The sequence below is a fragment of the Chiloscyllium punctatum genome, chromosome 52 (genome assembly GCF_047496795.1).
Source record: "Chiloscyllium punctatum isolate Juve2018m chromosome 52, sChiPun1.3, whole genome shotgun sequence".
Lineage (NCBI taxonomy): Eukaryota > Metazoa > Chordata > Chondrichthyes > Orectolobiformes > Hemiscylliidae > Chiloscyllium > Chiloscyllium punctatum.
In genome coordinates, this window is record NC_092790.1 from 13,364,793 (window position 1) to 13,377,135 (window position 12,343).

The 12,343-nt window shown below is 43.1% G+C and overlaps 2 long non-coding RNA genes and 1 pseudogene across 2 annotated transcripts in view; 1 reads left to right on the top strand and 2 right to left on the bottom strand.

Annotated features, from left to right (window-relative positions):
- LOC140470791 (uncharacterized) overlaps window positions 1-12,343 on the top strand; it is a 212,184-nt gene that overhangs the window by 162,628 nt on the left and 37,213 nt on the right. The gene's annotated exons all lie outside the window — the stretch shown is intronic.
- Window positions 449-11,722, bottom strand: LOC140470795 (uncharacterized). Its single transcript, XR_011956713.1, has 3 exons — window positions 11,529-11,722; window positions 10,868-10,948; window positions 449-576 (listed from the first exon to the last, which is right to left on the bottom strand). It is a non-coding gene; the product is annotated as an uncharacterized lncRNA (long non-coding RNA).
- Window positions 5,609-7,413, bottom strand: LOC140470594 (heat shock 70 kDa protein-like; annotated as a pseudogene).

Here is a 12,343-nt window from a genome sequence, read left to right on the forward strand (position 1 = left end):
TCTTTGATTATGTTGGTTGCTTTCCCGAGTCAGGGGGAGGTGGAAATGCAGTTATTGGATGGATGGTTGGTTTCTGTGATGGACAGAGCTGTGTTCAAACTCTCTGCAGTTTCTTGTGGTGTTACGCAGCACAGCAGCCATACTATGCAGCGATACACCCAGACAGGATGCTTTCTGTGGGACAATTTGGAAGAGTCTTTATAGACATGCTGAACTTCCTTAGCCTGCTGAGGGTATCTGCTTGGTGAATGTGTTTAGGTAATAAGGCAAAAGTGAGGACTGCAGACACTGGAACCAGAGTTGAGATCAGAGTGGTGCTGGAAAAGCACAGCAGATCAGGGAGCATCTGAGGAGCAGGAAAATCGACGTTTCGGGCAAAAGCCCTTTCTGATGAAGGGCTTTTGCCAAAAAGGTTGATTTTCCTGCTCCTCAGATGCTGCCTGACCTGCTGTGTTTAGGTAATTGTCAATCTAAGACTGCCAGTTTCTGATCTGTGAATCTGAGGATTTAGTTCTTCACAGTCCCTGTCAGTTTATGCGTTGTGATGGTTTAATTAGGTTCCTTCCCCATCAGGCTCTGTAATAAAAATGAGAGTGTATTTATCAATATTTGTCAAAGGGCTTTTGCCCAAAACATCAATTTTCCTGGTCCTCAGATGCTGCCTGACCAGCTGTGCTCTTCCAGCACCACTCAAATCTAGAAGTTCTTTTGTGAACATATGAATGTGGTTATCAATTTTTTTCTGATAGTTTCTGCTCTGAGAGTGTGAAAATGTAGTTATTAATCTCTAAATAAAAGCCAAAAAAACTGCAGATGCTGGAAATCAGAAACAAAATTAAATTGCTGGAAAAGCTCAGCAGGTCTGACAGAGCCTGTGGAGAAAATTAGACATAAAAATTTCCAGTCAAGTAACCCTTCCTGAGAACTGGTGGTAGCCAGGAAAATACTAGTTTCCGTGCAGAAGATAGGGTGTGTTGAAGGGTATGGAGTAAATGATATATGGAGATAGAATCCATAGAGAGGGAAGAACAGTTGGACAGACAAACGAGTGGATCACGGTCAGACGAGGAGGGTGAATAGCTGTTAATAGGGACTGTTAGTAATTGTTGGTGTATAATAGTATACTATGTGATAACACTGCCTGGTGTGTGGGAATTCGAGTAATGACCTGGGAGAGCTCTGGCTCTAAAGTTGTTGAACCCAATATTGAGTCCAGAAGGCTGTCGAGTTCCCAAGCAGAAAATGAGGTGCTGTTCTTCCAGCTTGCACTGAGCTTCGCTGGAGCAATACAGCAAGCCTGAGACAGAGATGTTGGCCAGGGAATTGGGTGGTGTGTTGAAGTGGCAGGCAATTGGAAGCTCAGGGTCTTTTTTTTTCCTGGACAGAATGTAGGTGCTCTGCACAGTGGACACCCAATCTATACTCAGTTTCCCCAGAATACAGAAGACCACACAGCAGCTAGGAAAATGCAGACAATCAGTTCTGAGGAAGGGTCACTTGACCTCAAATGTAACTGATTTATTTTGTTATCAATCTCAACCTGTCAGTTTCTGTGAGTGTCATTATCAAACTGTACAAGTAATTTGAAACAGAGAGTGGTATCAATATGTTCCTGTCAGTCTCTGCTTTGTGAATGAGAATGCAATTTTCAGTCATCCTCTGAAATGTCCTGTCATGTGCATGTGAGTGTGATTGTTCAATCTGTCCCTGTTATATTCTGCTCTCTGTATCTCAGGATGTAGCTATGAATCTGGATCTGTCAACGTCTAGTTTATAAATATGTAAATGTGGCTGACACATAACTACCCCCTGGGCAGTTAGGGATGGACAATAAATGCTGGCCTCACCAGTGATTCTCTCATCCCGTGAATGAATTTAGGAAACAGAATTCTATGTGACTGTGATTGATTCTGTGATAGTTGATTTTAGGGTGTTTTAATTGGGCCTGAATCTCTTCTGCATCATGTCATTTATGACAGAGTCACAGAATTGGTACAGCCATTCAACCCATTGCGTCCACACTGGGACATTCTGTTCTTCACCTGTTCTCCATAAGAATTTAAATTAACTGTTGGGATTCTGAACTTTATCCATTCACTGCCTGTATCTCTACCTAAATGCAAATTAGAGATTATTTCTGCCATTACCTGTCTTTGATAACTATAGTATCAATTTTGCTTGTATGCAACAGCATCAGGGAGAATATGTGGATCTCTCCTTCTCTTTTCATGTTCAGTTGTGTTTTTTTTTGGGTCTGAGCATAGGATAAACTGTATGAATATTGACTAACCTTTTGTGATTGAGGGATTAATATTGGATCAATATTTTTCTTTGCCATGAATTTGAATGTTATTGCATTAATACTGTGTTTTTTAAAAAATATTTTGTGTTTGCAGGAGTCTTTATCAGTTACTGCTGGACACTGCAAGATGTAACATCTGACACTAACTGAAGTGATTAATGGTTTGGTAAGTCAATTCATAACTGTCTGTATTTGGAAATACCTGGACGGAAATTTCATTCTTTTTCCCTTTCAGCATTAACTGGCTGAGTGTGAGTGAGTTTTCTGTTGTGCTGCCAATCTGCATCACTTTAAAGGAGTGGCACTAGTCTACATCACACTGACATTTTTTGAATGTTGCCTTGTTTCCAGTTCTGCATGTCATGATCTGATAGAGTTGATGAGGTGGGTTTAACTCCTTATAAATCAGTGTTTCTTATATTAAAAAGTGTGGAAATGCTTCTGCATTACTCAAGCCCTCAACCAGAATGTGAGTGTGGAGAAAGTGTGTATTCATCAACACCAGGCTCAGTGTGAGAATGGGTTTCATTCACTCTCTGATACTAGATATCAATGAGCTCCTTATACTTGGTTATTGTGTTTCACAGTGCTTCAGTGTCATTCAAATTGAAACATGTCCCTTTTAGGAACTGCAAAAGTACTTCAATGTTCAAACTTCTGTTACTTGGCATGAATGAGGTACTAGCTTGTGAGAGGTAATTTCGGTTTAAACTTTAAGATGTGCCTGGACCACAGACTGATCTATAATAAAAGACAAAACTTTTGTTTCTTTTCTAAAACATTTTGTATACTCAAAAGTAGAATAGTTTAAATTGTGCAGAATGCTGACAATTTGTGAGCAGAGTAAAAACAAACAGGCCCTTGATTGATGAAACCATTAACACAGGCAGGGAAGAATGAGGCCTTGACTGATAATACTGCAGGGTGAGAGAAACAACTTTGGAGACTCTGAAGACTTTGTGATAAGGGTGCAAATCAAAGAATAATGATGTTTTTAAGAATGTGAACCTCATGGCTCGTTAGAGCCAGGGAGGGGAGGGTCTGGAGGCATTTGTTGCAGACTTTGTGATAAAGGTGTAAATCGAAGAATAATGATGTTTTTAAGAATGTGAACCTCATGGCTTGTTAGAGCCAAGGAGGGGAGGGATTTGTACTGTATATAATGAGAAACTTTGTAAGCCTCAGCGTGCCTTTTACTCAGAAGGCTGCCCGACTCTGCAGACTTGCTAATAAAACTTTGTTTTCCTGAATTTGTCTAGAGCGATTATTAAGAAGCGATTTTCGTTTCTAACAACTTGGGGGCTCGTCGTCCGGGATCAACACTCCGGCCGCGGGGGGAGCTGAGGAAGGACATCGGAGAAGGTGCACCCTGCTGATTTCAGCAGTCCCTGATTCCTTGCTTGTCGCCCCGCGCGGCTTGAGCGAGTGATATCCGGGAGGCTCAGGAAAACAAAGGAGGGGTGTGGCCGAGGCAGTGGGGACGGTTAACGATCGAGTAATTTCGGTGCACCGAACCCAGGTAAGAAAAACTTGCAGGGACCGTGTTTCCGGACGCCTGGGGACCTACGGGGTGCCTGTGGATTTTTCTACAGAGACGTAGGACTCAGGTATCTAGAGACCGGGGCTGGCCTGTGAGGGATTTTGCAGAGACCGTGTTTGCGGAGGAACGTGTACCTACGGGGTGCCTGTGATCTGTTTCACAGAGACGTAGGACACAGGAATCCAAAGACCGGGGGTGCCTGCAAAGGAACCTGGGCGATCACGGGACTGAAGGTCCGGGAATTGGCTACATTGTGATAGATTATCACGGGAGAAATATGAAGTCCTCGGAAATGGGAAATAAGGGATCTAAGGCGATTAAGGGATGGGCTGGGGTATGTTTTGTTATTTGTAGATAGAATAAGTATAAGTAGCAGGAAATGATCTTGGAAACATATGTTATAAAATCCATATAAGTGGGAGCTTATAAAAAATAATGGGTAAAGATGCTGCTGGGAGTTGTCCACAGACCCATCAACAATAGCTTTCTTTGGGACAGAATAGTTCAGGGAGAAAATAAGGTGTGTAAAAAACAGGCAGTATATTTATCACTGGTGATTTTAATTTTCATGTAGATTGGGAAAATCAAGTTGCCTAAGGAAGTCAGAAGGACACTTTTCTAGAATCATATGTTCTACATCCAAATGGGAATCAAGCTATTTTGCGTCTGATAATATATACTGAGGAAGGTTTAATACATGATCACAAAGTAAAAATAAACTCTAAAGGTTACAGTGACCATAATATGATAGAAGTTAGCATTCATGTTAAGAGTAAGAAACTTGGGTTGAAAACAACTGTGCTATAAACTCGAAGAAGGTAGGCATTGTGCAGAGTTAACTGGAGTGGACTCAGAAAGAAGTTTAATAGAAAAGACAACTAATGAACAACTGCACACTTTTATGAAAATAGTTCATGACTCCCAGTTTCCTCAGTGAGGAAAAATGATTCCAGGAAGGGAATATCAAAGAATGATTAACCAAGGGAAAAAAACAGACAGAGTTGAAAGAAAAGTCATAAAAATGGAAAAGATTGTGAGAGAATCAATGTCTGGAAGGTATCAAAAAAAAAACTTAAATTTTGCTGCAAACAAAAAAACATTTATGACAGCAACAGACACACAATGCATGAAAATTGGTCCTATCCACTTAATGATTCAAATGGTTAAACAAGCTTTTGGAGAACACAAAGGACATCATCTGAAAATTGGTTGTGCACGGAGAGAAATTGTATTATTGATAGACACTGCTCGGATGTTATGCATTTTCCACCAAAGATATTTAATTGTGATTACTTTCCCCAATAATTGCATACAAATTAAGTCTGCAAAGGCTGCCAATTGTTATAACACCACCTTCTTGTGGTCTGTATGAAAATAGAATCTCTGTTGTATACTATTTATTATAAGGGAACACTGTTCCAACTACATGACAGAAAGGATAGCTGGCTTGCTTAACTGTAAGTATAACCTGTCTAAACAATAACTTCTCAGGATTAGTGACAACTGACTGAATTTCTGAATCATACGGTGCATTCTTGTAGTGTGCAGAAAACTGAGAAAGAACTCCATTAGCAGCTAAAAGGGTGTAAACTACTCAATGTATAAAACATACAGGAAACAGTTTGCAGAAAAATTCACCATTGACACGTTTAATTGCTACCATTCAAACACCCAAACTTCAGAAATGTAGGCCATCATTTACCTAACTGTGCAAATGTCCAAATCAACTGGGTTTACAGAAGCCCCGAGAAATTCTAAAGGACTGTTGCAATTTCAGGGAGGTGGGGGGATGGAATGGTGGAGAAGAGAGACCAACTGAAAATGATATTACTTTGAAGAGAGTTAAAGTTTCAATCAACCTCTTCAATTGTTGGTCCACCAGAAGGGTCCTTTCTGACTTGTTCTGAGAATGGCCCTTCGGGCATACCTCCCTGGTAAAGTTTGGCAATGATGGGCTTGCATATTTTTTTTTCAAATCTTTCAACTGCTGCTCAAAGTCCTCCTTCTCTGCTGTTTGGTTTGCCTCCAGCCAGGAGATGGCCTGGTTACACTTTTCGATGACTTTGTTCTTATCTTCCTCACTGATCTTGCCTTTCGTTTTCTCTTCCTCCACTGAACTCTTCATGTTAAATGCGTACGACTCCAGGGAATTCTTGGCTGTAATTTTCTCACGCTGCATATCATCCTGACCTTTGTACCTCTCCGCTTCCTGCACTATCCTCTCGATCTCCTCCTTACTCAACCTGCCCTTGTTATTGGTGATGGTGATTTTGCTCTCTTTGCCAGTGCTCTTGTCCACAGCAGAGACATTCAAGATGCCATTTGCGTCAATATCAAAGGTGACTTCAATCTGTGGTACACCACGTGGCGCAGGAGGGATCCCACTGAGGTCAAATTTGCCCAAGAGAACTCCGGAGGAAAGGTCTCCTGGCTCACACTCCGCCGCTCGACTTCCTCTTGCATAAGGTGGAGCCCGGAGACTGGGTACTTGTTAAGACCTGGAAGGCCGAAAAGCTCCAGCCGCGGTGGGAAGGACCGTTCCTGGTTCTGTTAACAACTGAAGCAGCTGTTCGGACGAAAGAAAAAGGGTGGGTCCACGCGTCAAGGATAAAGGGGCCTGTTCCGCCAGAAGGAGAAAGCACTTGGACATGCGAGCAAGGGGACAAGCCGTTGGTGGTCAAACTGAAAAGACAGCGATAATGAACTCTACTTGGACTGTATTGGTGGGGATATTGATCAATTTACTCCTGTATGTGGGGGAGAGTGAGGGGAGATGTGACAAATGTCGAACTACAGTAAGACTTGGGATTCGAATCTACTCGGGATCATTTGTGTCCCATTCCTATGTGGACGATAGGTGTTACGATGTGAGTGCACGCCATGAATGTTGGGAGGATGGGAGACCCTATTATCAGGTATATAATAAAGGATACGGTGGCAAAATCCGTGGATGCCCTATAAATGACCGCTGGGTGTCTATTAGCAAAACTGGGAGGTGGGACCTATCCTCCGTGTTGCTCAGGGAGCAGGTTGACAGAGTCAAGGAGACCAAGATACAGATCACTGATCGGGGGTTGGGGAAGGAGCAAGACCGTTAGGGAACGGTCGTGCTCCCTAAAGTGCCATCCGTATACGAAGAGGTAGAAGGAAAGATTGAACTCCCTGATGTTACACAAAACCTGTTTATTGATCTCACCTCTAGAATAGCCACTGTTTTAAATGTTAGCAATTGCTGGGTTTGTGGGGGGCCGCATATGTCGGAACAATGGCCGTGGACTGGTCAAAGCTTAGACATAGGGGAATTGCAGCAAACCACTTGGACTCATGTCAACGACAGAAAAAGCCAGGGGTGGAGACTGACAAACAGCCCTGAGGGCCAGTTCTGTATTGAAGGCAAGGGGACCGTGGAGGTAGGGATTAGTCCCTGTCAGAATATGTTGGATGCAACCACGCGAGTATGGTGGCCTGAGGATATTACTTGGTACATTGCAAACCAAGGTCATAAAAATAGCGTTCCATTACATACTGATTCCTCCTCTGACGAACTAGGTTCTGATTCTTCCGATGGCATGATGAGAGTCTGGAGTGGTGGTTGTCGGGGGAATCGATGCTGGGATACTCCTGTCCAGACTCTGGGTCAGGAGTCCGAATACTGGAATTGCAGTGGTCCTGGTCCTTATGAGGGCGTCCCCGGGGTAAAGGAGCTGTGGGATGACGTTGTGAGGCAGGGAGGGCCTGCTCCAGATGGCCTATTTTGGATATGCGGTAATCGGGCATACTCCAAACTGCCCATGGGATGGGCTGGGGTATGCTTCCTGGGTCTAATACGACCTGCGTTCTTCCTATTACCCCGGGAGGAAGGCGATGATTTGGGGATTAAACTCTTTGACTCCCTCCGTAGGTCACCAAGGGATATCCAAGTCAGTGATTGGGGGGATGAGTGGCCACCGGCCCGGATTATTGAATACTACGGGCCAGCTACATGGGCACAGGACGGATCATGGGGATATCGTACTCCTATCTATATGTTAAATCGAATTATCAGGCTCCAAGCAGTCGTAGAGGTTATTACTAACCGGACTGCCCTGGCCCTGGAGTTGCTGGCTAAGCAGCAGGATCAGATGAGGGCTGCTATATATCAAAACCGACTTGCCTTGGATTATCTGTTGGCCTCGGAGGGGGGTGTGTACGGGAAGTTTAACCTGACAAACTGCTGCCTAGAAATTGACGATAATGGTAAAGCGGTTTTGGAAATTTCCGATGAAATTCGGAAATTGGCCCATGTGCCAGTACAATCTTGGCGTCCTCTTAGTGGCATCGGATGGTGGGATGGTCTCCTAAGTGGTAGTTGGTGGCGCACGGCGTTGCTGGTGGTTGGGGGGGTTGTGATTCTTCTTCTCGTATTACCCTGCCTAACTCCCTGTATTCAGTTTTTAATTCAGAAAAATATTTCCCGACTCCAGGCAGTGGTGGTTCCACAACATGGGACGCGTGAACTTAAAGTGATGTTGCTGCGAAAGACCAAGGATTTCCCGGGCCCTTGAGGAGGGGGGGGCTATCTTGGTCAGGCACATCTTAAAGAAAGAAAAGGGTGGAATTGTGAGAGGTAATTTCGGTTTAAACTTTAAGATGTGCCTGGACCACAGACTGATCTATAATAAAAGACAAAACTTTTGTTTCTTTTCTAAAACATTTTGTATACTCAAAAGTAGAATAGTTTAAATTGTGCAGAATGCTGACAATTTGTGAGCAGAGTAAAAACAAACAGGCCCTTGATTGATGAAACCATTAACACAGGCAGGGAAGAATGAGGCCTTGACTGATAATACTGCAGGGTGAGAGAAACAACTTTGGAGACTCTGAAGACTTTGTGATAAGGGTGCAAATCAAAGAATAATGATGTTTTTAAGAATGTGAACCTCATGGCTCGTTAGAGCCAGGGAGGGGAGGGTCTGGAGGCATTTGTTGCAGACTTTGTGATAAAGGTGTAAATCGAAGAATAATGATGTTTTTAAGAATGTGAACCTCATGGCTTGTTAGAGCCAAGGAGGGGAGGGATTTGTACTGTATATAATGAGAAACTTTGTAAGCCTCAGCGCGCCTTTTACTCAGAAGGCTGCCCGACTCTGCAGACTTGCTAATAAAACTTTGTTTTCCTGAATTTGTCTAGAGCGATTATTAAGAAGCGATTTTCGTTTCTAACATAGCTGCTGTCACTGGAGTCAACGCCTGTCAGTGAAAGTGCAGTGTTTGTATATCTGTTAATCTCTGGCACTGCACATTTAGTTTGATAATGTCCACAGCCAGTGTTCTTTATCTTTAGTGCCGAAAGGATACACGAACAGGTGAGCATGCATCACATTGCAGCAAAAAAGCATCTGGCTTTTCTTCAGAATCAATGGTAGAAAGCAATGGACTTTTGTAACTCCTATAGTGCAGAGTCTAACCAGGAACAATGGGGATATCAAGGTCTGGTTTTCATGATGCTATTAATTTTTACATTGTGACATGTTTTAACCAATGTATTAATAATCAGTATTAACCGAACCCACTTGCAACTAAGTGAACACTTCAACTGCATTGCAGCTGACTGACCACAGTGTTCCTTGTACAGGAAAGAGAATTGGCCAATTCTATTTTGTTTACCCATTTGGACAGGATCTGGTGCAAGCCATGAGCAGACTCTTGTGTTGCTCTATGGTAGGGAGGGGGAAATGAAAAGGCCTTTTATTTTCCATCATTCTGTGAAGAATATTTAAATAGTTCAATAAATTGAATTTGACAATTTAAATATCAACTCTTGTTGAAAAAAAAAGTGAGCAGCTTGGAAAACCGACCAATGTTGGCTTTTTCTTTCATTCTGCATCGCTTTAAATAGTAATGATCCAATTCCGATAACTCCATCACAAAACTATATCCTGCTTCCTTGCTTTTTTTGGTACTATAATGAAGGGAGTGTCAAGAGGAATGCAGGGCTCTTCATTGAAAATCAAAACAAATTTTGAAATACATATAGAATAATGAAAAAAATGCTTTTGCTGGACAGAAAAAGAAAATAATTACAAAATGATGAAATGGAGAATCATGTTCCGATACACATGGGGATGTCAACTTCTCTGCTGCCATGATATTTTTATGGAAAGGGAATGCTGGTTGAAACGGATTAGAATTGTTAGCTCAGTCAACTGTTATGTTGTTATGGAAAGTCTTGGATTAGTCAGATTTAATCATTTGAAGAGACTTATTCTGTGCTGTAAATTTCTTTGACTTGACATCTGAGAATAGAAATCAGATTGATTAAATGTTTTCTGCTAGTTGCAGCGTATATGGATTTTCATTACTGTTAGTTGTTGGAATGCGTATTTCAGGATGGTGTACAAATTTGCAACTATTGTAAATCAATCAGTAGCTGAGACAGATTGGTGTGTGTGCATATGCATGCAAGCACAGATATTAAGGGCAGGTTGGAGATAGTGGTTGTCTGTATGTGTATATTCATATAGTCAGCATTCTCTCTACATCAGGTTTGGCTCAGAGGTTCACCTGGAATTTACACAGTTTAATTGTTGTACCTTTTGCATAGGACTTCTATTTATCAAAAAAAAAGTCCTTCTCAGTTACTGATCATGCCAAAATTTCATTCTGTATCTACACTCAATATCTCCCTCAGAAATCCTTGCCGTAACAACGTAACAGCATGATCTGTTTGTTCACCTTGACTGTAACTTTAAAATTGCCTTTACTACATGTGGAGTTAATGCAGTTCCTGAATGTATATGTCATAAGAGGATACAGTCTATCCCTCTTCTGATATTGCAAATGATAGTTGTCTATGCATAATGGCACTTATTGAAACTGATCTGTTGTGCATTTAGTACAGGGAGAAGTAAAAAAAATATATTTCATCAGTTGTGTTTGATTCTTGGCTTGAACGTGTACTTCTGGAAATTAAGCTCAATATGTGTCTGACTCAATCCACACAGACAGAGGAAAGGACGTTCTCCAATCTGACAACAGTAACATACCTGTTAGTTGTTAGAAGCAGCTGGCCACACTTGGCTTTATACTGAGGGAATATGCATTATCTTGGTCCATCAATCATTTCCCTGGAGGAAGACAAGAGAGATATTTCCTGTAAATCACCATCAGCTGGGGGGAAAAGACATGAACTGATCAATGCCAAATTCAGGGCGTGATCATGATTTTTTTTTGGTTTTTGAACAGAGCAAGTCCGGTTACGCTCTCGCACTGAGCTCCTCCCAGTCTTTTTGTGTTTGCGAAATTCTAAAACAATTTACTAAGGTACAAAAACTAACCAACATCTGCATAGTTTCATAAGTAGAATAATTACCCAGTTCAATATTCAGCTCCCAATACACTAACTGTAAAAGGAAGAACAACGGGCACTACTAGATAACTCCTGTATTTCCCAACAATTCAATGTCTATTCGCAACAAATAGCGGGAAACAGAAGCCAAACAGTGAATTCCCATCAGTGTTTAGGGGATAAAAAAACCACAAGAATATCCCACAGCAGCTTCTTCCCACTCTCCCTCCCTCAGCAGGCCCACACACAGCCCGAGAAAAGCCTCTCTCTTCCCCCCAGCCCGCTCACTCCAAGTTCCGGGACCAGTTCCTGCTCCGCTCGGCCTCTTATTAACAACCCCCGGTTCTCCCTGAACTCACCCCGAATCAATCCCGGTCTCGGAGCCCCCTCTGTGTCCCAGGCTCCCATCCCGATGTGCTGCTGGAAGGAACCTGTTGTTCCCTCCCTTCCCTGGGCGCTGATCTCTCCATTGCGGTCTGTTTCAAACAAACCTCTTGTACTCACTGAGTAAATGCTCCTCAATGGCAGCGCTGGGGGAGGGCCTCACGCATGCGCTCCTCTCGTCAGGAAGAGTCAGCTTTGGGGAGGTAAAAACAATAACTGCAGATGCTGGAAACCGGATTCTGGATTAGTGGTGCTGGAAGAGCACAGCTGTTCAGGCAGCATCCAACGAGCAGCGAAATCGACGTTTCGGGCAAAAGCCCTTCATCAGGAATAAAGGCAGAGAGCCTGAAGCGTGGAGAGATAAGCTAGAGGAGGGTGGGGGTGGGGAGAGAGAAGCATAGAGTACAGTAGGTGAGTGGGGGAGGAGATGAAGGTGATAGGTCAAGGAGGAGAGGGTGGAGTGGATAGGTCGAAAAGGAGCTAGGCATGTCTGACATGTCCGGACAAGTCAAGGAGACAGTGCTGAACTGGAAGTTTGAAACTAGGATGAGGTGGGGTAAGGGGAAATGAGGAAGCTGTTGAAGTCCACATTGATGCCCTGGGGTTGAAGTGTTCCGAGGCGGAAGATGAGGCGTTCTTCCTCCAGGCGTCTAGTGGTGAGGGAGCAGTGGTGAAGGAGGACCAGGACCTCCATGTCCTCGGCAGAGTGGGAGGGGAGTTGAAATGTTGGGCCACGGGGCGGTTTGGTTGATTGGTGCAGGTGTCTCAGAGATGTAACCTAAACGCTCTG